A 23783-nucleotide genomic window follows, 5' to 3' on the forward strand; every position below is an offset into this window, starting at 1 on the left:
AGGTCAAACCAATGAGAAGTGGAATGGAGTCTCTACGTGTTTCTCAGACTTTATAAAAGGCAATGGAGTGACATGTCCGTTCTTTTGGACGCTCGTCAAGACGCAAGAGAGGACATCAGAATGGCATGCTCAAAAGCTCTCGTTATCGACCTAAATATTCCGTCTGTGATTAATTAGAATAGGTGTTAGAAACATCATAACGAAGTTATTTTAAACCGATTTATATCAGTTTATGCGACTATATTGCTATTTTCGGAATTTCGTAGTATTGCGCTTTGAGGATTTGACATGTGTGTGCCACGTAGCTATTGTTAGCTGCTAGTTCCGAAGTTGAAGAGGACGTTTTACAACAAAGCAACGATTCTTTGGACAAAGGACACCTTGCCAAGATTCTGATGGAAGCTCGTCCAAAAGTAAGAGCTATTTATGATTTTATTCCGTATTTATGTGGAAAAATGTAAACGCATTTGTCGGCCATTATTGCGGCACAGTCTGCTGTAACGCACACTGTATGTCTAGTAACGTTAATTTTAAAAATCTAAATCAGCGGTTGCATTAATAACCAATGCATCTTTCATTAGCTGTCCAACCTGTATTTTTTTAGTCAATCTAATCGATAAATAATCGTAAACTTAGGTGCCTTTCCAAGATGGCGCCGGCCAGAATGCATGCCATGTTTTGACTGACTACATTGCATAACCACGATTTGTGATGCTAAATATGCACATTTTCGAACAAACTCTATATGCATTGGTGTAATATGATGTTACAGGACTGTCATCTGAAGAATTCTGAGAAGGTTAGTGAAAAAATTAATATATTTTGGTGGTGATAACGTTATCGCTCTTTTTGCCTTGAATCAATGCTGGGTGATGTTAGTCTCATGTGTATGCTAATATAACGATATATTGTGTTTTCGCTGTAAAACACTTAGAAAATCTGAAATATTGTCTGGATTCACAAGATCTGTGTCTTTCAATTGCTGTATGCTGTGTATTTTTAAGAAATGTTTTATGATGAGTAATTAGGTAATACACATTGCTCTCTGTAGTTATTTCTAGTCGCTTTGGGTGAGTTTTTGTGATAGTGGCTGCAATGGTAAACTGTGATTTATACCTGGAAAATGCACATTTTTCTAAAAAAAACATATGCTATACCATAAATATGTTATCAGACTGTCATCTTATGAAGTTGTTTCTTGGTTAGTGGCTATATATATCTTTATTTAGTCGATTAGTGATAGCTACTGATGGAGTAAAAAACTGGTGGAGTAAAAAAAGTGGATAGATAGATTACATATTGTGTCTTCCCTGTAAAACATTTAAAAATCAGAAATGATGGCTGGATTCACAAGATCTGTATCTTTCATCTGGTGTCTTGGACTTGTGATTTAATGATATTTAGATGCTAGTATTTACTTGTGACGCTATGCTAGGCTATGCTAGTCAGCTTTTTTACTGTGGGGGTGCTCCCGGATCGGGGTGAGTAGGCAGTAAAAGTTAACACACACTCTTCAGGCTCGGCGGCTCCAGAGACGTGCTTTGACCACCAACTGTCTGTCAATGCAGGAAAATACACTGCTCAAAAAAATAAAGGGAACACTTAAACAACACAATGTAACTCCAAGTCAATCAACTTCTGTGAAATCAAACTGTCCACTTAGGGAAGCAACACTGATTGACAATAAATTTCACATGCTGTTGTGTAAATGGAATAGACAACAGGTGGAAATTATAGGCAATTAGCAAGACACCCCAATAAAGGAGTTTTCTGCAGGTGGTGACCACAGACCACTTCTCAGTTCCTATGCTTCCTTGGTGATGTTTTGGTCACTTTTGAATGCTGGCGGTGCTTTCACTCTAGTGGTAGCATGAGACGGAGTCTACAACCCACACAAAGGCTCAGGTAGTGCAGCTCATCCAGGATGGCACATCAATGCGAGCTGTGGCAAGAAGGTTTGCTGTGTCTGTCAGCGTAGTGTCCAGAGCATGGAGCGGCTACCAGGAGACAGGCCAGTACATCAGGAGACGTGGAGGAGGCCGTAGGAGGGCAACAACCCAGCAGCAGGACCGCTACCTCCGCCTTTGTGCAAGAAGGAGCAGAAGGAGCACTGCCAGAGCCCTGCAAAATGACCTCCAGCAGGCCACAAATGTGCATGTGTCTGCTCAAACGGTCAGAAACAGACTCCATGAGGGTGGTATGAGGGCCCGACGTCCACAGGTGGGGTTGTGCTTACAGCCCAACACCGTGCAGGACGTTTGGCATTTGCCAGAGAACACCAAGATTGGCAAATTCGCCACTGGCGCCCTGTGCTCTTCACAGATGAAAGCAGGTTCACACTGAGCACATGTGACAGACGTGACAGTTGGAGACGGCGTGGAGAACGTTCTGCTGCCTGCAACATCCTCCAGCATGACGGTTTGGCGGTGGTCAGTCATGGTGTGGGGGCATTTCTTTGGGGGCGCACAGCCCTCCATGGGCTCGCCAGAGGTAGCCTGACTCCATTAGTTACCGAGATGAGATCCTCAGACCCCTTGTGAGACCATTATGCTGGTGCGGTTGGCCCTGGGTTCCTCCTAATGCAAGACAATGCTAGACCTCATGTGGCTGGAGTTGTCAGCATTCCTGCAAGAGGAAGCATGATGCTATGGACTGGCCCGCCCGTTCCCCAGACCTGAATCCAATTGAGCACATCTGGGACATCATGTCTCGCTCCATCCACCAACGCCACGTTGCACCACAGACTGTCCAGGAGTTGGCGGATGCTTTAGTCCAGGTCTGGGAGGAGATCCCTCAGGAGACCATCCCCACCTCATCAGGAGCATGCATCAGGAGCACATGCATCAGGAGCATGCATCAGGGATGCCCAGGCGTTGTAGGGAGTCATACTACTTCCGGCGCCGAAAAGAGATGGCTGCCTCGCTTCGTGTTCCTTGGAAAATATTGCAGTATTTTGTTTTTTACGTGTATTTCTTACATCGGTACCCGGGTAAATCTTAGGTTTCATTACATACAGTCGGGAGGAACTACTGGAATATACGATTAACGTCAACTCATCATCGTTCCTACCAGGATATGACTTCCCGAAACGGATCCAGTGTTTTGCCTTCCACACAATACAATGGATCTGATCCCAGCCGGCGACCGGGCGACGCCGAAAAGGGAAAACGTGCGGTCTCGTGGTCAGGCTTCGGAGACGGAGCACTCGCGCTCCACTCCTAGCATACTACTCGCCAATGTCAGTCTCCTTGACAATAAGGTTGATGAAATCCGAGCACGGGTAGCATTCCAGAGAGACATCAGGGATTGCACGTGCTCTGCTTCACGGAAACATGGCTAACTCAAGGACGCTAACGGAGTCGGTGCAGCCAGCTGGTTTCTTCATGCATCGCGCCGACAGAAACAAAACATCTTTCCGGTAAGAAGAGGGGCGGGGGGTATGCCTATGATTAACGAGAATGGTGTGATCATCATACAACACACAAGAACTCAGTCGTTCTGTTCACCTGATCTAGAACTCCTCACAATCAAATGTCGACGCATTATCTACCAAGGGAATCTCGTCAATCATAATCACAGCCGTATACATTCCCCCCAAGCAGACACATCGATGGCCCTGAGACGAACTTTATCTGACTCTTTGTAAAACTGGAAACCACACACCCTGAGGCTGCATTCATCGTAGCTGGGAGATTTAACAAGGCTAATCTAAAAACAAACCCCTAAATTCTATCAGCATATCGATTGTGCTACCAGGGCTGGAAAAACACTAGACCATTGTTATACTAATTTCCGCGACGCTTATAAGGCCCTCCCCCGCCCCTTTCGAAAAGCTAACACACGACTCCATTTTGTTGATTCCAGCCTACAACAAAAACTCAAACAACAAGCTCCCGCGCTCAGGTCTGTCAAACGCTGGTCCGACCAATCTGAATCCACGCTTCAAGACTGCTTCGATCACGCGGATTGGAATATGTTCCGCATCGCGTCCAACAACAATATTGACGAATATGCTGATTCGGTGAGCGAGTTCATTAGGAAGTGCATTGACGATGTCGGTACCCACAGCAACGATAAAAACATTCCCAAACCAGAAACCGTGGATGACGCAGCATTCGCGTGAAACTGAAAGCGCGAACCACTGCTTATTAACCAGGGCAAGGTGACCGGAAGATGACCGAATACAAACAGTGTAGCATTCTCTCCGCAGGCAATCAAACAGGCTAAGTCTCAGTACAGAGACAAATCGAGTCGAAATTCAACAGCTCAGACACAAGAGGGTTGTGGCAGGTCTACAGTCAATCGAATTACAAAAAGAAACCAGCCCGTCGAGACCAGGATGTCTTGCTCCCAGACAGGCTAAACAACTTTTTTTGCCGCTTTGAGGACAATACAGTGCCACTGACACGCCCCCTACCAAACCTGCGGGCTCTCCTTCACTGCAGCCGAGGTGAGTAAAACATTTAAACGTGTTAACCCTCGCAAGCTGCAGGCCCAGACGCATTCCACCGCGTCCTCAGAGCATGCGCAGACCAGCTGCTGGTGTGTTTACGGACATATTCAATCAATCCTTATCCCAGTCTGCTGTTCCCACAGCTCAAGAGGGCCCATTGTTCCTGTTCCCAAGAAACTAAGGTAACTGAGCTAAACACTACCGCCCCGTAGCACTCACTTCGTTCATGAAGTGCTTTGAGAGACTAGTCAAGGACCATATCACTCCACCCTACGGACACCCTAGACCCACTCCAATTTGCTTACCGACCAATAGGTCCACAGACGACGCAATCGCACCACACTGCACACTGCCCTAACCCATCTGGACAAGAGGAATACCATGTGAGAATGCTGTTCATCGATTACAGCTCAGCATTAACACCATAGTACCCTCCAAACTCGTCATCAAGCTCGAGACCCTGGTCTCGACCCGCCCTGTGCAACTGGGTCTGGACTTCCTGACGGGCCGCCCCCAGGTGGTGAGGGTAGGTAACAACATCTCCACCCGCTGATCTCAACACTGGGCCCCACAGGGTGCGTTCTGAGCCCTCTCCTGTACTCCCTGTTCACCCACGACTGCGTGGCCATGCACGCCTCCAACTCAATCATCAGTTGCGGATGACACTACAGTGGTAGGCTTGATCACCAACAACGACGAGACGGCCTATCAGGGAGGAGTGAGGGCCCTCGGAGTGTGGTGTCAGGAAATAACCTCATACTCAACGTCAACAAAACAAAGGATGATTGTGGACTTCAGGAAACAGCAGAGGAGCACCCCCTATCCACATCGACGGTCAGTAGTGGAGAAGGTGGAAAGTTTTTAAGTTCCTCGGTGTACACATCACAGACAAACTGAATGTCACCCACACAGACAGCGTTGTGAAGAAGGCGCAGCAGCGCCTCTTCAACCTCAGGAGGCTGAAGAAATTCGGCTTGTCACCAAAAGCACTCACAAACTTCTACAGATGCACAATCGAGAGCATCCTGTCGGGCTGTATCACCGCCTGGTACGGCAACTGCTCCGCCCACAACCGTAAGGCTCTCCAGAGGGTAGTGAGGTCTGCAGAACGCATCACCAGGGGCAAACTACCTGCCCTCCAGGACACCTACACCACCCGATGTCACAGGAAGGCCATAAAGATCATCAAGGACAACAACCACAAGCCACTGCCTGTTCACCCCGCTATCATCCAGAAGGCGAGGTAGTACAGGTGCATCAAAGCAGGGACCGAAGACTGAAAAACAGCTTCTATCTCAAGGCCATCAGACTGTTAAACAGCCACCACTAACATTTAGCGGCCGCTGCCAACATACTGACTCACTCCAGCCACTTTAAAATGGGAATTGATGGAAATTATGTAAAAATGTACCACTAGCCACTTTAAGCAAGCCACTTAATACAATGTTTACATACCTACATTACCCATCTATATGTATATATACTGTACTCTATATCATCTACTGCATCTTGCCATCTTTATGCAATACATGTACCACTAGCCACTTTAAACTATGCCACTTTATGTTTACATACCCTACAGTACTCATCTCATATGTATATCCGTACTCTATACCATCTACTGCATCTGCCATGCCGTTCTGTACCACCACTCATTCATATATCTTTATGTACATATTCTTTATCCCTTACACTTGTGTGTGTGTGTAAGGTAGTAGTGTGGAATTGTTAGGTTAGATTACTGTTGGTTATTACTGCATTGTCGGAACTAGAAGCACAAGCATTTCGCTACACTCGCATTAACATCTGCTAACCATGTGTATTTGACTAATAAAATTTGATTTGATTTGATTTGATACAGGCACCGTGGGGCACACACACTACTGAGCCTCATTTTGACTTGTTTAACATTACATCAAAGTTGGATCAGCCTGTAGTGTGGTTTTCCACTTTAATTTGAGTGTGACTCCAAATCCAGACCTCCAAGGGTTGTTAAATTTGATTTCCATTTAATTTTTGTGATTTTATTGTCAGCACATTCAACTATGTAAAGAAAAAGTATTTCATAAGAATAGTTAATTCATTCAGATCTAGGATGTGTTATTTTAGTGTTCTTTATTGTTTGAGCAGTGAGATCATGAGCATTCAGAAGAAAAATACATGATTCTCTAACCACTAGGCTACCTGCTCTAACCACTAGGCTACCTGCTCTAACCACTAGGCTACCTGCCGCCCTGGTAGCCGCCTATAACTTCCTTCATACTGCACATAGAGACGCACAAATGGTATCCACGAGTTCATTAGACTCTGGAGAAGTAGAAAACGGCAAATTGACAGAATCTCGCAGTATCCCTTTGAAATGAAACTACCTACTCTGTAAATCCCCAGAGTTGCACCACAGTGGACTGGAGGTCACATTGAGACTGGCTGAGTTAACAGATCAGAAACAGCCTGGCCTTTTTTCAGCCCCCCCCCCCCCCAAAAAAAAATAAACACTGTTGCACCATCGTGTACTGTCCCAGGGATATTTATGTGTGTTTGTGTCTGTGCGCGTCAGTGTCACTGTTAGCATTGTATTAGGCAACGGCATCAATCGATCACAATCCACCAGTCTCTCTCTATATTTATCTTCAAGATAATGTTTTACTSTGCTCATGTCACAAGCTGAGCTTACAAGAGGTCAACTCAATGGGATTCATTAGTTTGGGTCTGTTCCTTACAGGTTGGCAACGCTGCATGTGGATTCCGTCTTCCCAGACACTATCACCCAGTGGGGAGTACTAGCCATCAGCTCCTCACCTGTCACAGGTAGACCCTTCCCTTCCCCTGGGCTAGCCATGGACCCAGTCCCTAAGTGCTACGCCCTATGCACTTGTTGGCAAGGTGAAACACCAATCAGAGGGCAAGGTGGAACTGTTACCATATCACTAACGCCTGTCAAATCCAATCAGATCACCACATGTGCATARGGCTTAGGATTTAAGGGGTCTATTTGGGATTGGACCTAATTCTCAGTGGTCTAAAATGGCTTCCTCTCACTGTACCCATATTCAGTCATTTCCCAGGAGGATTCCAGGTAGTATGCTAGTGGGGATACTGGTACGATATAAGGAATACAAARTATTGCTGTACAATTCAAGCAWTCTAAGGCATGRTGTCCTCAACCACCTGCTGTTGTTTGTTTGTTTGTTTCAGTCATTTTGTTTTTATTCCAGGTTTCTGCGTAGCCGAGCCGTGGAATGTGCGTACGTGGAAGCGTTTCTTCGTGGACCTGAAGCTGCCGTACTCAGTGGCGAGGAACGAATACGTGGAGATCAAAGCTGTGCTCCATAACTATGGCGATGAGGACATGGAGGCAAGCTCACCTCTGACCTCTCACCCATGACTTCTATTTAGTCCTCAAGCCTTACCGTAACCATCAGGCTGATGAATTAATATCTGAGCCTGTAGATCGAGGCAACCTCTATCTACCTACWACTCCCACCCGCTAGCTCCCCTCTGATCCCTTCCTGTCAGCCATTTTGTGTCTCAACCGTTCCAGTTTCCTCCTCTTTTCAGCTTACCTAGAAGCAATGGTGCTACTGAAGACGGAGGACATGTGCWGTGTGGCGTTCAATGAGAAATCCACCCAGTTCTGCTCACTTCCTCTCAGCCATTTTGTGTCTTGACCATCTCCATTTCCTCCTCTACTCAACCCAGGTTAAGGTGGTGCTACTGAAGACAGAGGACATGTGCAGTGTGGCGTTCAATGAGAAACACACCCAGGAGGTGACGTTGAAGGCAGCTCATCCCTGGTTGTTCCCTACACCATCATACCGCTCAAGGCCGGAGAGATGCTACTGGAGGTCCTTGCCATGGCCAAAGGGTTTATGGGTAGCGACGGGGTCAAGAAGACGCTACGCGTGGTGGTGGGTGATTATTTCAGATGTTAATAAAAAATATATATATAAAAAAATATATATAGATATATATAGATATATAGCGACTGTGAATCAGTGTCCTTACCTAAGATACGAGGACCGGTATCTCTAACCTGTTTTCAAAACCCTGTAACAGGTGGAAGGAGTGCAGAAGACTAAAGTGCAGAGTTTTGTATTGAATCCTTCTGCCACAGGGAGGTCACGGTGAGTAGAACTAAGACACTCATCATCTCTAACCCTAATGCGTACCATTACCATGGGAACGGTGAGTAGAACTAAGACACTCATCATCTCTAACCCTAATGCGTACCATTACCATGGGAACGGTGAGTAGAACTAAGACACTCATCATCTCTAACCCTAATGCGTACCATTACCATGGGAACGGTGAGTAGAACTAAGACACTCATCATCTCTAACCCTAATGCGTACCATTACCATGGGAACGGTGAGTAGAACTAAGACACTCATCATCTCTAACCCTAATGCGTACCATTACCATGGAACGGTGAGTAGAACTAAGACACTCATCATCTCTAACCTAATGCGTACCATTACCATGGAACGGTGGAGTAGAACTAAACACCTCATCATCTCTAACCCTAATGCGTACCATTACCATGGGAACGGTGAGTAGAACTAAGACACTCATCATCTCTAACCCTAATGCGTACCATTACCATGGGAACGGTGAGTAGAACTAAGACACTCATCATCTCTAACCCTAATGCGTACCATTACCATGGAACGGTGAGTAGAACTAAGACACTCATCATCTCTAACCCTAATGCGTACCATTACCATGGGAACGGTGAGTAGAACTAAGACACTCATCATCTCTAACCCTAATGCGTACCATTACCATGGGAACGGTGAGTAGAACTAAGACACTCATCATCTCTAACCCTAATGCGTACCATTACCATGGAACGGTGAGTAGGAACTAAGACACTCATCATCTCTAACCCTAATGCGTACCATTACCATGGGAACGGTGAGTAGAACTAAGACACTCATCATCTCTAACCCTAATGCGTACCATTACCATGGGAACGGTGAGTAGACTAAGACACTCATCATCTCTAACCCTAATGCGTACCATTACCATGGGAACGGTGAGTAGAACTAAGACACTCATCATCTCTAACCCTAATGGCGTACCATTACCATGGGAACGGTGAGTAGACTAAGACACTCATCATCTCTAACCCTAATGCGTACCATTACCATGTCTCCCTTTAGAAACAATCTTTACTAAGTCTTCTTACTATGTTTCCCCCAGATGGGAGGCAGGTAGTGGAGGTGGACAAAGTGGAGCTGGGCTCCCTGGTTCCAAACTCTCAACCAGAGAACATTCATCAACATCAGGGGTAGGCCTAACTGAAAACAAGGTTACGTTATTAGACAGAAATGGTGGCTGGCTGGTGCCTCTAAGCCTTTGGGTTGGTTATGGGCATTGTGAAGCCAAAGCAACTTTGTGGACATATAACCTATTCAATTCCTTCCATTCTTCTGCTCTACTCTACTCCTCCCACTAGGTAACCTGTTGGCTGACACCATAGACAACAGTATCAGCAGTGACTCTCTGGCCTCTTTGATCCGTATGCCTGGTGGCTGTGTGGAACAGAACCTAGCCAGCATCACCTCTGCCTCTTATAGCCACTGTCTACCTGGACCGCTCCAACGACTGGGAGACTGTAGGGGTGCAACGCAGGGTGGAGGCCATCAACTACATACAGAAAGGCTACCAGAAGCAGCTGGTGTATAAAGAAGAAAGATGACTCTTACCCCCCCTACAGGAATGAAGGCACAAGCACATGGTATTGTTCAAATACATAAGAAGAAGAAGAAGAATGTGTATCAATCACAGAGTAATCTAAATAATACAATGGATTGTATTTGTAACCCTCAGACCCTCTCTCTCTACCTCTTCCCTTTTCTCTCTCTTTTTTCTGTCTTCCTCTCGTCTCCCTCTCCCCCTCCACCTTCTCTTTCCTCGTCTCGCGACCTCTCCCCCTTTCCTCCACCCTCTCCTCCCTCCCCTCCCCCTCTCCCTTCTCGCCCCTCCTCCCTCCACCTCTCTCCCTTCCCCCACCACCCTCTCTCTCCCTCTCCCTGCCCACCATCTCTTTCTCCCCCCCTTCTCCCCCTATCCATTATAGGATCACTGCGTATGTAGGTGAGGTGTTCTCTATGGCTCTCAACTGGCAGGAGTGAGTGACAGGATGTGTGTGTCCTCTCCTCTACCTGCTCAACAACAAACAGCAGATCACTGGATCTTTCAGAGAGGACAACCCTGTCTACATACTACTATGACAGTAAGAAAGAGACCACACACACCACACGAGTGGCATGCAAGAAAGTGGATGCAGAAGCACGCTCACAAATACACACATGGACTGATGTGCGCACACAGTCACACTCTGACAGACAGAGAGAGATCTGGGACTGAAGTCTTATAACAGCTTCTCTCTTCTCCAGGGTGGGGTACAAGGTGCAGAGTCTCAGTCCACTTTGACAGCCTTTGTCCTGATAGCCATGACTGAAGCCACCAAGCATACAGAACTCAACTGCAAAGGAGCTGGTCACACCATCAAGGTAAGCCGGTCACAGAACCGGCAGAAACTGTTATATTGGTACGGGAGATAAGTAAGTTATTTATTTTTATGTATTTAACTAGGCAAGTCCGTTAAGAACAAATTCTTATTTACAACGACGGCTTAGGAACAGTGGGTTGTTCAGGGGCAAAACYACAGATTTTTACCTTGTCAGCTCGGGGATTCGATCTAGCAACCTTTCGGTTACTGGCCCAATGCTCTAACCACTAGGCTACCTGCTGCCCCAGTTAGAAGTAAGTTAGTCATCTGTGAGTAAGATGCCTTTTTACCTGACTCCCCTGGTGAATCTTGGATTTGGTTGGCTGACCTGTTATCACGCTACGTTTGCATGCGCCATGGCTGACCATTAATAGAACCGGTGTATATTGCATGTCGGTGTTGGGAAATGGGGCTTTCAGGTTTATTCTTTATCCCTCTGCTCATATAAGAATGGAATTCATAAGCCGCCAACTAATGGATAGACAGTGAAGTTGTATTCTATTGTATTGTATTAGAATGGGATCCAGAATGCTGCCAACTATCTGAGGAGCACGTATGGTATTCTGAAGAGACCCTACTCTCTGGCCATCTCTGCCTACGCTCTGTCTCTGGTTGACGAGACATCTTCACTGTTCTTAAAAACCCTGCTACTCAAAGCTGCCTCTCCAGGTAGGAAAATGTCTGTCTGTCTCTGTTTCTCTCTCTCTCCCCCTCTCTATTCTCTGCTGTGCTTCACTGTTATTCTCTCCCCCTCTCCCCTCCCCTCCCTCCCTCTCTCCCCTCCTCCAGACGGTACCCATTGGCCAGACAGTGAGAACCGCCTCTTCACTCTGGAGGCGACGGGCTACGCCCTGCTAGCCCTGGTGAAGAGTAGTCACATGACTGAAGCCGCCGCACCTTTCGAGTGGCTCAACGAACAGCGCCGCAGGGGCGGGGGCTACGGATCCACCCAGGTACTGAGTGACATCACCGGAAACAAGTATTGCATGATGTCAGTGAGCTGAGTTTGTCAACAGTGTTATTGCAGGTTGTCACTAGCCAGTCCAGTTTGTTGCCATTTGGATCTCCACACAATCCAGTACATATTTTATAATAATCTCTCTGCTTCCTCTCTCTCTTCCCTCTCCTCCCCGTCTCTCTCTCCCCTCTCTCTTCCTCCCCTCTCGCCCTTCCTCTCTCCCTCCCCCCTCTTTCGCTCTCTGTCTCTCTCTCCCCCAGCCCACCATGGTTGTTCTGCAGGGTCTGTCTGAGTACCTGATAAAGAAACCTCCTCCCAATGACCTGAGTCTCCAGGTGGACCTGAGCATCCAGGGCCGCAGCGACCAGCGCTTCCACTTCGACCCCAGGACCTCCTACGTGGCACGCTCCTCCAGGGTAGGAGGGATGCTGTTCTCTCTCCCTCTCTCTCTCATTCTCGCTCTCTTTCACCATTTCTTCTCTCCCAACCTACCTGTATCTTATGTCAAATATGTAGTCTAGGTTTAGTAACCATGATGTATCATGTTTCTCTTTCACCATCTCTTCTCTTCTGTGGGGTTTTCACTCAGGCTCCTATAGACCAGGGATTCAGAGTGGAGGCCAAAGGGAAGGGGCAAGGTATACTAGAGGTATGACCACAAAACATGTCTATGGCCATTAGTCAATGCATGATATCAGAGTTTGTCTATGATCATTTTGTCACATTGATGTATGATGTCATATTTGTTTGTGTTGTCACTTCCTGGTCTAATGACCTCTGCCCTAGGTGGTGACCTACTACAACGAGCTCCCTGAGGTGCATGAGAAGAGCAGCTGCAAGAACTTTGATTTGGACGTGACCATCGCAGAATCTAGTGGTAGGTTAATCCAGCTTTTCTATCTTAATCTCAATCTTAGTCTCAATCCCAGTCTCAAATCTTAAACTCAATGTTTTTTAACCCCTGACAGAAAAGCCTCCACCAGATGCAGAGAAGTCCTACAGGATCACTATTAACGTCAGGTGAGATTATACAGTACTATGTTGATATTTAGGCTACCTGGCAGTCTGTCTTTTCATACTCTCCTTTGGTCCCTCTCCGAATACACGAGGAGACTTACTGTTATTGGATTACACTTGAGTCTCTACTTTTTGATTCTATCTTCCTCTTCATTCTACTATTCTCTCTCTCTCTCTTTCCAACCTCCAGGGCTGTGGGACCAAGGGAGGTCAGGATGGTTGTTCTGGACATCAGTCTTCCTACAGGGTTCGTCCCAGAGAATGAAGACCTGGAGATGGTACTGTTACAGTACAACTACTGCCGTACTGGAACCCACGTTAAAGGGATAGTTCACCCAATTACTAAGTTACACCTTGGTTCCTTACCCTGTCAGCCGTCTATGGACAAGTTATGACAGCAATCCATGCTTTGGTTTTATTCCCTGGCACTGTTTCCAATGCTAACGTTTAGCAAGTCTAGCACAAATCCAATTCAAGTCATGGGACCGATATGTTTTTATTTGTTTTGCACATCGTATCCAAATCATTGGAAAGTATCTAACACTTATTGTGAAGCTCAACAAAGTCACTTACGATGATTTGAACTTGATGCCAAAAATGCTAATATCGGACCCATTACTTTAATGAGATTTGCGCCACAAATGCTAAATGCTAAAGGGGATTTGTGCCACATATGCATTTGGAAACAGTGTCAGGGAAACTAAATCAAAGCATGGAGTGCTGTCATACCTTGTCCATAGACTGCTTACAGGGTAAGGAAACCGAAATGTAATTGAAGTGAACTATCCCTTTAATCCTTTGTAATGTTCATCTGTCTCCACTAGATGGCGGTCTAACTGCATGTCTGGTCTTTGACTCAATGTCCAACTTGATTTCGACTGTGTGTGTTTTAATGTAGCTTATTGTGACCGTGTGCATATTGAAATGTTTTTGTGTTTGTTGTTTTGCCTCCAGCTGACCAACTCAGTGCCCGTTACATCAACAACTTCCAGATAGTGGACAACCTGAGTGACAGAGGCTCCTCTATCATCCACCTCTTCAAGGTACCAGAACAGATCTGGGATCAGCTTATCCTCCTATAAATCCTAACTTTTATCAGTGTCAAGGGTAACTTCCTTCCTTTTCATCATTCCCCTGTTCAGGTACTGGAACCATAGAAATATAATCTCAATAGAATCTCATTCTATTTCTATGACCTGAACATAGAGAGACAAGCGTTACCATGTCAACCCTAGAAGTTGACTGGTCATAATTTTTTCACTCTGTCTGGGTTGAGGTTGTCTGTGGCCTGTATGCACAGATTTTGGATCAGCTTTCCCTCCCCAAATCTTAAAGGTGAAAGGCAAACTATTAACTCAAACTGCCTTAGATCAGTGTCCGGAGGTAGCTTCATTGTGCTCTCCTGTGGTCTACCTGTGCTACCAGGTGTCCAACAAGGAGACTGAGACCATCATCTTCCGACTGCAGCAGACATTCAAAGTGGGACTCCTCCAACCTTCATCTGTCACTGTCTCACGAGTACTACAACCCAGGTAGATACTGTCTATGAGTACTACAACCCAGATAGATACTGTCACTATCTACGAGACGAAAACCCAGGTAGATACTGTCACTGTCCACGAGTACAACCAGGTAGATACTGTTACTGTCTACGAATACTACAACCCAGGTAGATACTGTCACTGTCTATGAGTACTACAACCCAGGTAGATACTGTCACTGTCTGCGAGTACTACAACCCAGGTAGATACTGTCACTGTCTACGAGTACTACAACCCAGGTAGATACTGTCTACGAGTACTACAACCCAGGTAGATACTGTCTACAAGTACTACAACCCAGGTAGATACTGTCTACAAGTATACCCAGGTAGATACTGTCTACAAGTACTATAACCCAGGTAGATACTGTCTACGAGTACTACAACCCAGGTAGATACTGTCTACGAGTACTACAACCCAGGTAGATACTGTCTACGAGTACTACAACCCAGGTAGATACTGTCACTGTCTACGAGTACACAACCCAGGTAGATACTATAACTGTCTACAATTACTACAACCCAGGTAGATACTGTCCTACGAGTACTACAACCCAGGTAAGATACTGTCACTGTCTATGAGTACTACAACCCAGGTAGATATTGTCACTGTCTACGAGTACTACAACCCAGGTAGATACTGTTACTGTCTACGAATACTACAACCCAGGTAGATACTGTCACTGTCTATGAGTACTACAACCCAGGTAGATACTGTCACTGTCTACGAGTACTACAACCCAGGTAGATACTGTCTACGAGTACTACAACCCAGGTAGATACTGTCACTATCTACGAGGACTACAACCCAGGTAGATACTGTCAACTGTCTACAAAGACGACAACCCAGGTAGATACTGTCACTGTCTACGAGAACGACAACCCAGGTAGATACTGTCACTGTCTACGAGTACTACAACCCAGGTAGATACTGTCTACGAGTACTACAACCAGGTAGATACTGTCTACGAGTACTACAACCCAGGTAGATACTGTCTACGAGTACTACAACCCAGGTAGATACTGTCTACGAGTACTACAACCCAGGTAGATACTGTCTACGAGTACTACAACCCAGGTAGATAATGTCTGAGTAACTAACCCAGGTAGATACTGTCTACAATACTACAACTAGATAGATACTGTCTACAAGTACTACAACCCAGATAGATACTGTCTACAAGTACTACAACCCAGGTAGATACTGTCTACAAAAGTACTACAACCCAGGTAGATACTGTCTGAGTACTACAACCCAGGTAGATACTGTCTACAAGTACTCCAACCCAGGTAGATACTGTCTACAAGTACTACAACCCAGGTAGATACTTTCTGAGTACTACAACCCGGTAGATACTGTCTACGAGACCTACAACCCAGGTAGATACTTTCTACGAGACCTACAACCCAGGTAGATACTGTCTACGAGTACTACAACCCAGGTAGATACTGTCTACAAGTACTACAACCAGGTAGATACTGTCTACAAGTACTACAACCAGGTAGATACTGTCATGATATACACCCAGGTAGATACTGTCTACGAGACTACAACCCAGGTAGATACTGTCTACGAGACTACAACCCAGGTAGATACTGTCTACGAGACCTACAACCAGGTAGATACTGTCTACGAGTACTACAACCCAGGTAGATACTGTCTACGAGACTACAACCCAGGTAGATACTGTCTACGAGTACTACACCCAGGTAGATACTGTCTACGAGTACTACAACCCAGGTAGATACTGTCTACAAGTACTACAACCCAGGTTAGATACTGTCTACAAGTACTACAACCCAGGTAGATACTGTCACTGTCTACGAGGATGACAACCCAGGTAGATACTGTCACTGTCTACGAGGACTACAACCAGGTAGATACTGTCACTGTCTACGGGACGACACCAGGTAGATACTGTCACTGTGTACGAGTACTCAACCCAGGTAGATACTGTCACTGTCTATGAGTACTACAACCCAAGTAGATGCTGTCACTGTCTACGAGTACTACAACCCAAGTAGATGCTGTCACTGTCTACGAGTACTACAACCAGGTAGATATTGTTACTGTGTACGAATACTACAACCCAGGTAGATACTGTCACTGTCTACGAGTACTACAACCCAGGTAGATACTGTCACTGTCTACGAGTACTACAACCCAGGTAGATACTGTCACTGTCTACGAGTACCACAACCCAGGTAGATACTGTCACTGTCTACGAGGACTACAACCCAGGTAGATACTGTCACTGTCTACGAGGACTACAACCCAGGTAGATACTGTCACTGTCTACGAGGACGACAACCCAGGTAGATACTGTCTACGAGAACGACAACCCAGGTAGATACTGTCACTGTCTACGAGTACTACAACCCAGGTAGATACTGTCTACGAGTACTACAACCCAGGTAGATACTGTCTACGAGTACTACAACCCAGGTAGATACTGTCTACGAGTACTACAACCCAGGTAGATACTGTCTATCAGTACTACAACCCAGGTAGATACTGTCTATCAGTACTACAACCCAGGTAGATACTGTCTACAAGTCTACAACCCGGTAGATACTGTCTACAAGTACTACAACCCAGGTAGATACTGTCTGAGTACTACAACCCAGGTAGATACTGTCTAGAGACCTACAACCCAGGTAGATACTGTCTATGAGTACTCAACCCAGGTAGATACTGTCTACAAGTACTACAACCCAGGTAGATCTTTCTGAGTACTACAACACAGGTAGATACTGTCTACGAGTACTACAACCCAGGTAGATACTGTCACTGTCTACAAGGCTACAACCCAGGTAGATACTGTCACTGTCTACGAGGACGACAACCCAGGTAGATACTGTCACTGTCTACGAAACGACAACCCGGTAGATACTGTCACTGTCTACAAGGACTACAACCCAGGTAGATACTGTCACTGTCTACGAGTACTCCAACCCAGGTAGATACTGTCACTTTCTACGAGTACTACAACCCAGGTAGATACTTTCTACGAGTACTACAACCCAGGTAAATACTGTCTGAGTACTACAACCCATGTAGATACTTTCTGAGTACTACAACACAGGTAGATACTGTCTACGAGTTATACAACCCAGGTAGATACTGTCCACTGTCTACAAGGACTACAACCAGGTAGATACTGTCACTGTCTACAACGACTACAACCCAGGTAGATACTGTCACTGTCTACGAGGACAAACAACCAGGTAGATACTACTGTCGTCTACGAGGACGACAACCCAGGTAGATATTGTCACTGTCTACGAATACTACAACCCAGGTAGATACTGTCACTGTCTACGAGTAGTACAACCCAGGTAGATACTGTCACTGTCTACGAGGACTACAACCCAGGTAGATACTGTCACTATTTACGAGGACTACAAACCAGGTAGATACTGTCTACGAGAACGACAACCCAGGTAGATACTGTCAGTCTAACCGGTGATACTGTCTACGAGTACTAACAACCCAGGTAGATACTGTCTAGAGTACTACAACCCAGGTAGATCCTGTTACGAGTACTACAACCCAGGTAGATACTGTCTGAGTACTACAACCCAGGTAGATTGTCTACAGTACTACAACCCAGGTAGATACTGTCTACAAGTATACACCCAGGTAGAACTGTTACAAGTACTACAACCAGGTAGATACTGTCTACAAGTATACAACCCAGGTGATACTGTCTACAAGTACTACAACCCAGGTAGATACTGTCTACAAGTACTACAACCCAGGTAGATACTGTCTACGAGACTACAACCCAGGTAGATACTGTCTATGAGTCCTACACACCAGGTAGATACTGTCTATGAGTACTACAACCCAGGTAGATACTGTCTACAAGTACTACAACCCAGGTAGATCTGTCTACAATACTACAACCCAGGTAGATACTTTCTGAGTACTACAACCAGGTAAGATACTGTCTACGAGTACTACAACCCAGGTAGATACTGTCACTGTCTACAAGGACTACACCCAGGTAGATACTGTCACTGTCTACAAGGACTACAACAGGTAGATACTGTCACTGTCTACGAGGACGACAACCCAGGTAGATACTGTCACTGTCTACGAGGACTACAACCCAGGTAGACTGCTGTCACTGTCTACGAGGACGCACAACCCAGGTAGATACTGTCACTGTCTACGAGTACTACAACCCAGGTGAATACTGTCACTGTCCACAATTTACTACAGCCCAAGTAGATGCTGTCACTGTCTACGAGTACTACAACCAGGTAGATACTGTCTACAAGTACTACAACCCAGGTAAGATACTGTCTACAAGTACTACAACCCAGGTAGATACTGTCTACAAGTACACACCCAGGTAGATACTGTCTACAAGTACTACAACCCAAGGTAGATACTGTCTACAAGTACTACAACCCAGGAAATACTGTCTACGAGACCTACAACCCAGGTAGATACTGTCTATATATACTAAACCCAGGTAGATACTGTCTAATACGAGTACTACAACCCAGGTAGATACTGTCTACAAGTACTACAACCCAGGTAGATACTGTCTACAAGTACTACAACCCAGGTAGATACTGTCTACAAGTACTACAACCCAGGTAGATACTGTCTACAAGTACTACAACCCAGGTAGATTACTGTCTACAAGTACTACAACCCAGGTAGATACTTCTGATACTACAACCAGGTAGATACTGTCTACGAGTATACAACCCAGTAGGTAGATACTGTCACTGTCTACAAGGACTACAACCCAGGTAGATGCTGTCATCGTCTACGAGGACGACAACCCAGGTAGATACTGTCACTGTCTACGAGTACTACAACCCAGGTAGATGCTGTCACTGTCCACCATTTACTACAACCCAAGTAGATGCTGTCACTGTCTACGAGTACTACAACCAGGTAGATACTGTTACTGTCTACGAATACTTCAACCCAGGTAGATACTGTCACTGTCTACAAGTACTACAACCCAGGTAGATACGGGCACTGTCTACGAGTACTACAACCCAGGTGATATTCTGTCATAGTCTACGAGTACTACAACCCAGGTAGATACTGTCATGTCTACAAGGACTACAACCCAAGTAGATGCTGTCACTGTCCCAGAGTTACTAACCAGGTCACTGTCTACGAGTACTACAACAGGTAGATACTGTTACTGTCTACGAATACTACAACCCAGGTAGATACTGTCACTGTCTAGAGTACTAAACCAGGTAGATACTGTCACTGTCTACAAGTATACAACCCAGGTAGATACTGTCACTGTCTACAGGACTACAACCCAGGTAGATACTGTCACTGTCTACGAGTACTACACCCAGGTAGTACTGTCACTGTCTACGAGTACTACAACCCGTAGATACTGTCACTTTCTACGAGTATTACAACCCAGGTAGATACTGTCACTGTCTACGAGTACTACAACCCAGGTAGATTCTGTCATTTCTACGAGTACTACAACCCAGGTAGATACTGTCACTGTCTACAAGGACTACAACCCAGGTAGATCTGTCACTGTCTACGAGTACTACAACCCAGGTAGATACGGGGGGGGGGGGGGGGGGGGTGTCTATGAGTACTACAACCAGGTAGGACTATGGTTTGTTTTGACTATTTCATATGCCCTCGAACAAGAGAAGCTATTGTAAACATTGGAGTTGATAATTTCTCTCTGTCTGGTGGAGAAATGTCAACATAGCGTGTCTCTCTCTCTCTATCAGACCACCGCTGCAGTCGCTTCTACAGCCCCAAAGAGGACAAGGACGAACTCACACAGATCTGCAGGAACAATATATGTCGCTGTACACAGGGTGAGTGTTTGTGTGTTTGTGTGTGTGTGCGTGTGTGTGTGTATCTGTGTTTGTATGTATCTGTGTTTGTGTGTGGTTGTGTGTGTGTGTGTCATACATGAGTGTGTGTGATAATGATGTGTGTCTCTCTCCTATTAGGTGATTGCTGTGTGTCTAAGTCCCTAACCGATCAAGTCCCCTATGGAGCACGAGAGGACCATGCATGTAAAGGATTATACCACGGTATGCTATATCTGTTTTCACTATAGAATATCATACACATGTTATAGGCATTATAGGCATATTATAGGCATGTTATAGGCATGTTATAGGCATGTTATAGGCATTATAGACATGTTATAGACATGTTATAGGCATGTTATAGGCATGTTATAGGCATGTTATAGACATGTTATAGACACATGTTATAGGCATGTTATAGGCATTATAGACATGTTATAGACGTGTTATAGGCATGTTATAGGCATGTTATAGACATGTTATAGGCATGTTATAGACATGTTATAGGCATGTTATAGACACATGTTATAGGCATGTTATAGACAGACATGTTATAGGCATGTTATAGGCATTATAGGCATGTTATAGACATGTTATAGACAGACATGTTATAGGCAGACATGTTATAGGCAGACATGTTATAGACAGACATGTTATAGACAGACATGTTATAGACAGACATGTTATAGACAGACATGTTATAGGCATTATAGACAGGTTATAGGCATTATAGACTTGTTATAGGCATTATAGACATGTTATAGGCATTATAGACATGTCATAGGCATTATAGACATGTCATAGGCATTATAGACATGTCATAGGCATTATAGACATGTCATAGGCATTATAGACATGTTATAGACATGTTATATACATTATAGACATGTCATAGGCATTATAGACATGTTATAGATTTGTTATAGACGTGTTATAGGCATTGTATGCATGTTATAGACATGTTATTGACATGTTATAAGCATTATAGACATGTTATAGACATGCTATATTCATTATAGACATGTTATAGGCACTATATACATGTTATAAGCATTATAGACATGTTATAGGCGTTATAGGCATGTTATAGGCATAGACATGTTATAGGCATTTTATAGACATGTTATAGGCATTATAGAGATTAAAGACATGTTATAGGCATTATAGACATATAGGCATGTTATAGAGATTATAGACATGTTATAGGCATTATAGACATAGGCATGTTATAGGCATTATAGACATATAGGCATGTTATAGAGATTATAGACATGTTATAGGCATTATAGACATAGGCATGTTATAGAGATTAAAGACATGTTATAGAGATTATAGACATGTTATAGGCATTATAGACATAGGCATGTTATAGAGATTACAGACATGTTATAGGCATTATGATCTGTAAATATGTCACACTGAGACAATACTATACCATGTACAGTATATGGTACAGCTATAAATGAATGTTGTCCGTCAGAGGTAAAACTATAATCTAACGCTTCATTCTTTAATTGTCTTAGTCAAATTGTTCCTTGGGGACAGTCAAGTGTATCATATCATTGATTGAGTAGAGTGTATTTTGCTGTTCTCTGACGCTTCTCACGCTTCTGTCCTCCAGTGTACAAGGCCAAGGTCCTGAGTGTCAGCCAGAGTCAGTACGACAGATACGAGATGAAGATCACACAGGTTATAAAAATAGGTAAGCCTCCCATGTCATGGTATCTTATGTCATCTAGTGCTTCTCTGTCCTCTACCCATCTCTCCTTACCCTCATTGTTTCAGAATGTGATTTTGAGTTAGTTCAAACATGGTTAACTCTGTTTCTCTCTCTCACTCACTCTCTCTCCCCCTCTCTGTCCATTCCTCCCTCTCTTCCCCTCCTCCCTCCCTCCCTCCCCCCCTCTCTCTCTCTAGGAGTGGAGGAGGAGGTCAGTGTGGGTGACACTAGGGTCTTCCTGTCACATGCTGGCTGTAGAGGAGGTCTGGACCTGAAGGAGGGTACAGACTACCTCATCATGGGTACAAAAACTGACCTCTGGTACAAGGACAGCTCCACCAACAGGTGAGGAGAGGCAGCGACATGTTATAATGGACTTATAGTACTGGCAAGACAAAGCAAGTCAGAGCAATAAAGTTCATGTTAATATCTGCCTAAAGGGGTTATTTTCTCTTATTTTTCTCTCTCTCTCTTTCTCTCTCTCTCTCAGTGCCACATACATGCTGGGCAAGGATACCTGGGTAGAGCGTTGGCCCACCTCAACAGAGTGTGTTAGTGATGCCAAACTCATGGCCAGGTGCACAGAGCTGGACAACTTCAGCAAGGACCTCTCAGAGAAGGGATGTCGGTTTAAATAGCCTCACTCACTCATTCACTCACTCACGTCACTACTCACTCACTCACTCACTCACCTCGCAGCCTATCAGCTGCCATGTAGCTTTACACCTCTGGATGCACTGGTTAGCAGAAACTGTCATTTGAGCCATGCAGTCGACATATCCTGCTCTCTTGTATATCACCATGGTAACCATTAGAGGAAAATGGACATTAGAATTAGAAAGCGTAAAAAACATGACAGACTGGTGTTATAGCCTGGTGGGTCTAGGATTGTGTTACTGGGAGCTCAGCGATTCGTCACAGCCTGGGCTACTTGAGATGGCATACAATCACAACACCACACTCACACGATGGAACTCACTCAGGTGGCACTGAGTGCAGTGGAATATTGTCTCACTACTGTGTAGAATGCATTAGTGTTCTGAATGTTCCACATAGAGTGACTAACAGAATAAACACCAGGGAGATTCTCAGTACAAACCCTGTATTGAGTTTTGAATTATTCTCAGCCTTCTCTCTTTCTCATACAGTTTGATTACTTATCCATGTTGTAGATTGCAGTACTTTATACCTCTCGTTGCCAAGAATTTGCAAACATAATGATCAACCCATATTCTGCTCTAAGAAAATAAATGGATGTGTGGTTGTGGTTGGGTTGATTGAACTATTCTTGAGTATTGTATAGTAAATAATGCTGAAATAGTTCTTGCACTCTCACACACACAGGAACACACGCATCACATATAGGTAGGCCAACAGTATGTAAACTAACTCAAATAACAGAATATCAGTCTACTTTTGAAATGCTATCGCATAGCAATGACTCATGATTTCCATGGGATTTTCTGCTGCCCCTAAAATGTGTGTGCCCTCCATAATCTAAATAGGAAGGCCTGGTAATGGGCAGCTGGTCACACAGCTGGTCACAAATGTTGGTATAGTGTGGGTAGTGTACACACACACCACACACACCTGGCTTTGCGTGCGTAGTGGGTACACACAGTGACTTAACACAGTAGCATTTGCTCAGGGGGTATTTCACTGCTTCTGTATCAGATAATGGGATGTAGTCCTGCATTGAGAAAGGGAGAGAAAAAGGCCTACATTGAAGATAAATACAATGAGAGA

The 23783-nt window shown here is 44.9% G+C and overlaps 1 long non-coding RNA gene and 1 pseudogene across 2 annotated transcripts; one reads left to right on the forward strand and one right to left on the reverse strand.

The window, feature by feature from the left end:
• Nucleotides 1-23171, forward strand: part of LOC112074503 (complement C3-like) — a 45267-nt pseudogene extending 22096 nt beyond the window's left edge.
• On the reverse strand, nucleotides 14465-15558 carry LOC139025436 (uncharacterized). Of its 2 annotated transcripts, none has more exons than XR_011477016.1 (3): nucleotides 15448-15558; nucleotides 15245-15311; nucleotides 14465-14525 (listed from the first exon to the last, which is right to left on the reverse strand). It is a non-coding gene; the product is annotated as an uncharacterized lncRNA (long non-coding RNA). The 2 variants fall into 2 exon arrangements; XR_011477015.1 differs by lacking the exon at nucleotides 14465-14525 and adding an exon at nucleotides 15168-15218 and having other exon boundaries at nucleotides 15251-15311.
• Nucleotides 23172-23783: the final 612 nt, after the last annotated feature.

This window comes from Salvelinus sp. IW2-2015, unplaced genomic scaffold (genome assembly GCF_002910315.2).
Source record: "Salvelinus sp. IW2-2015 unplaced genomic scaffold, ASM291031v2 Un_scaffold2665, whole genome shotgun sequence".
In the NCBI taxonomy this organism is placed as follows: domain Eukaryota; kingdom Metazoa; phylum Chordata; class Actinopteri; order Salmoniformes; family Salmonidae; genus Salvelinus; species Salvelinus sp. IW2-2015.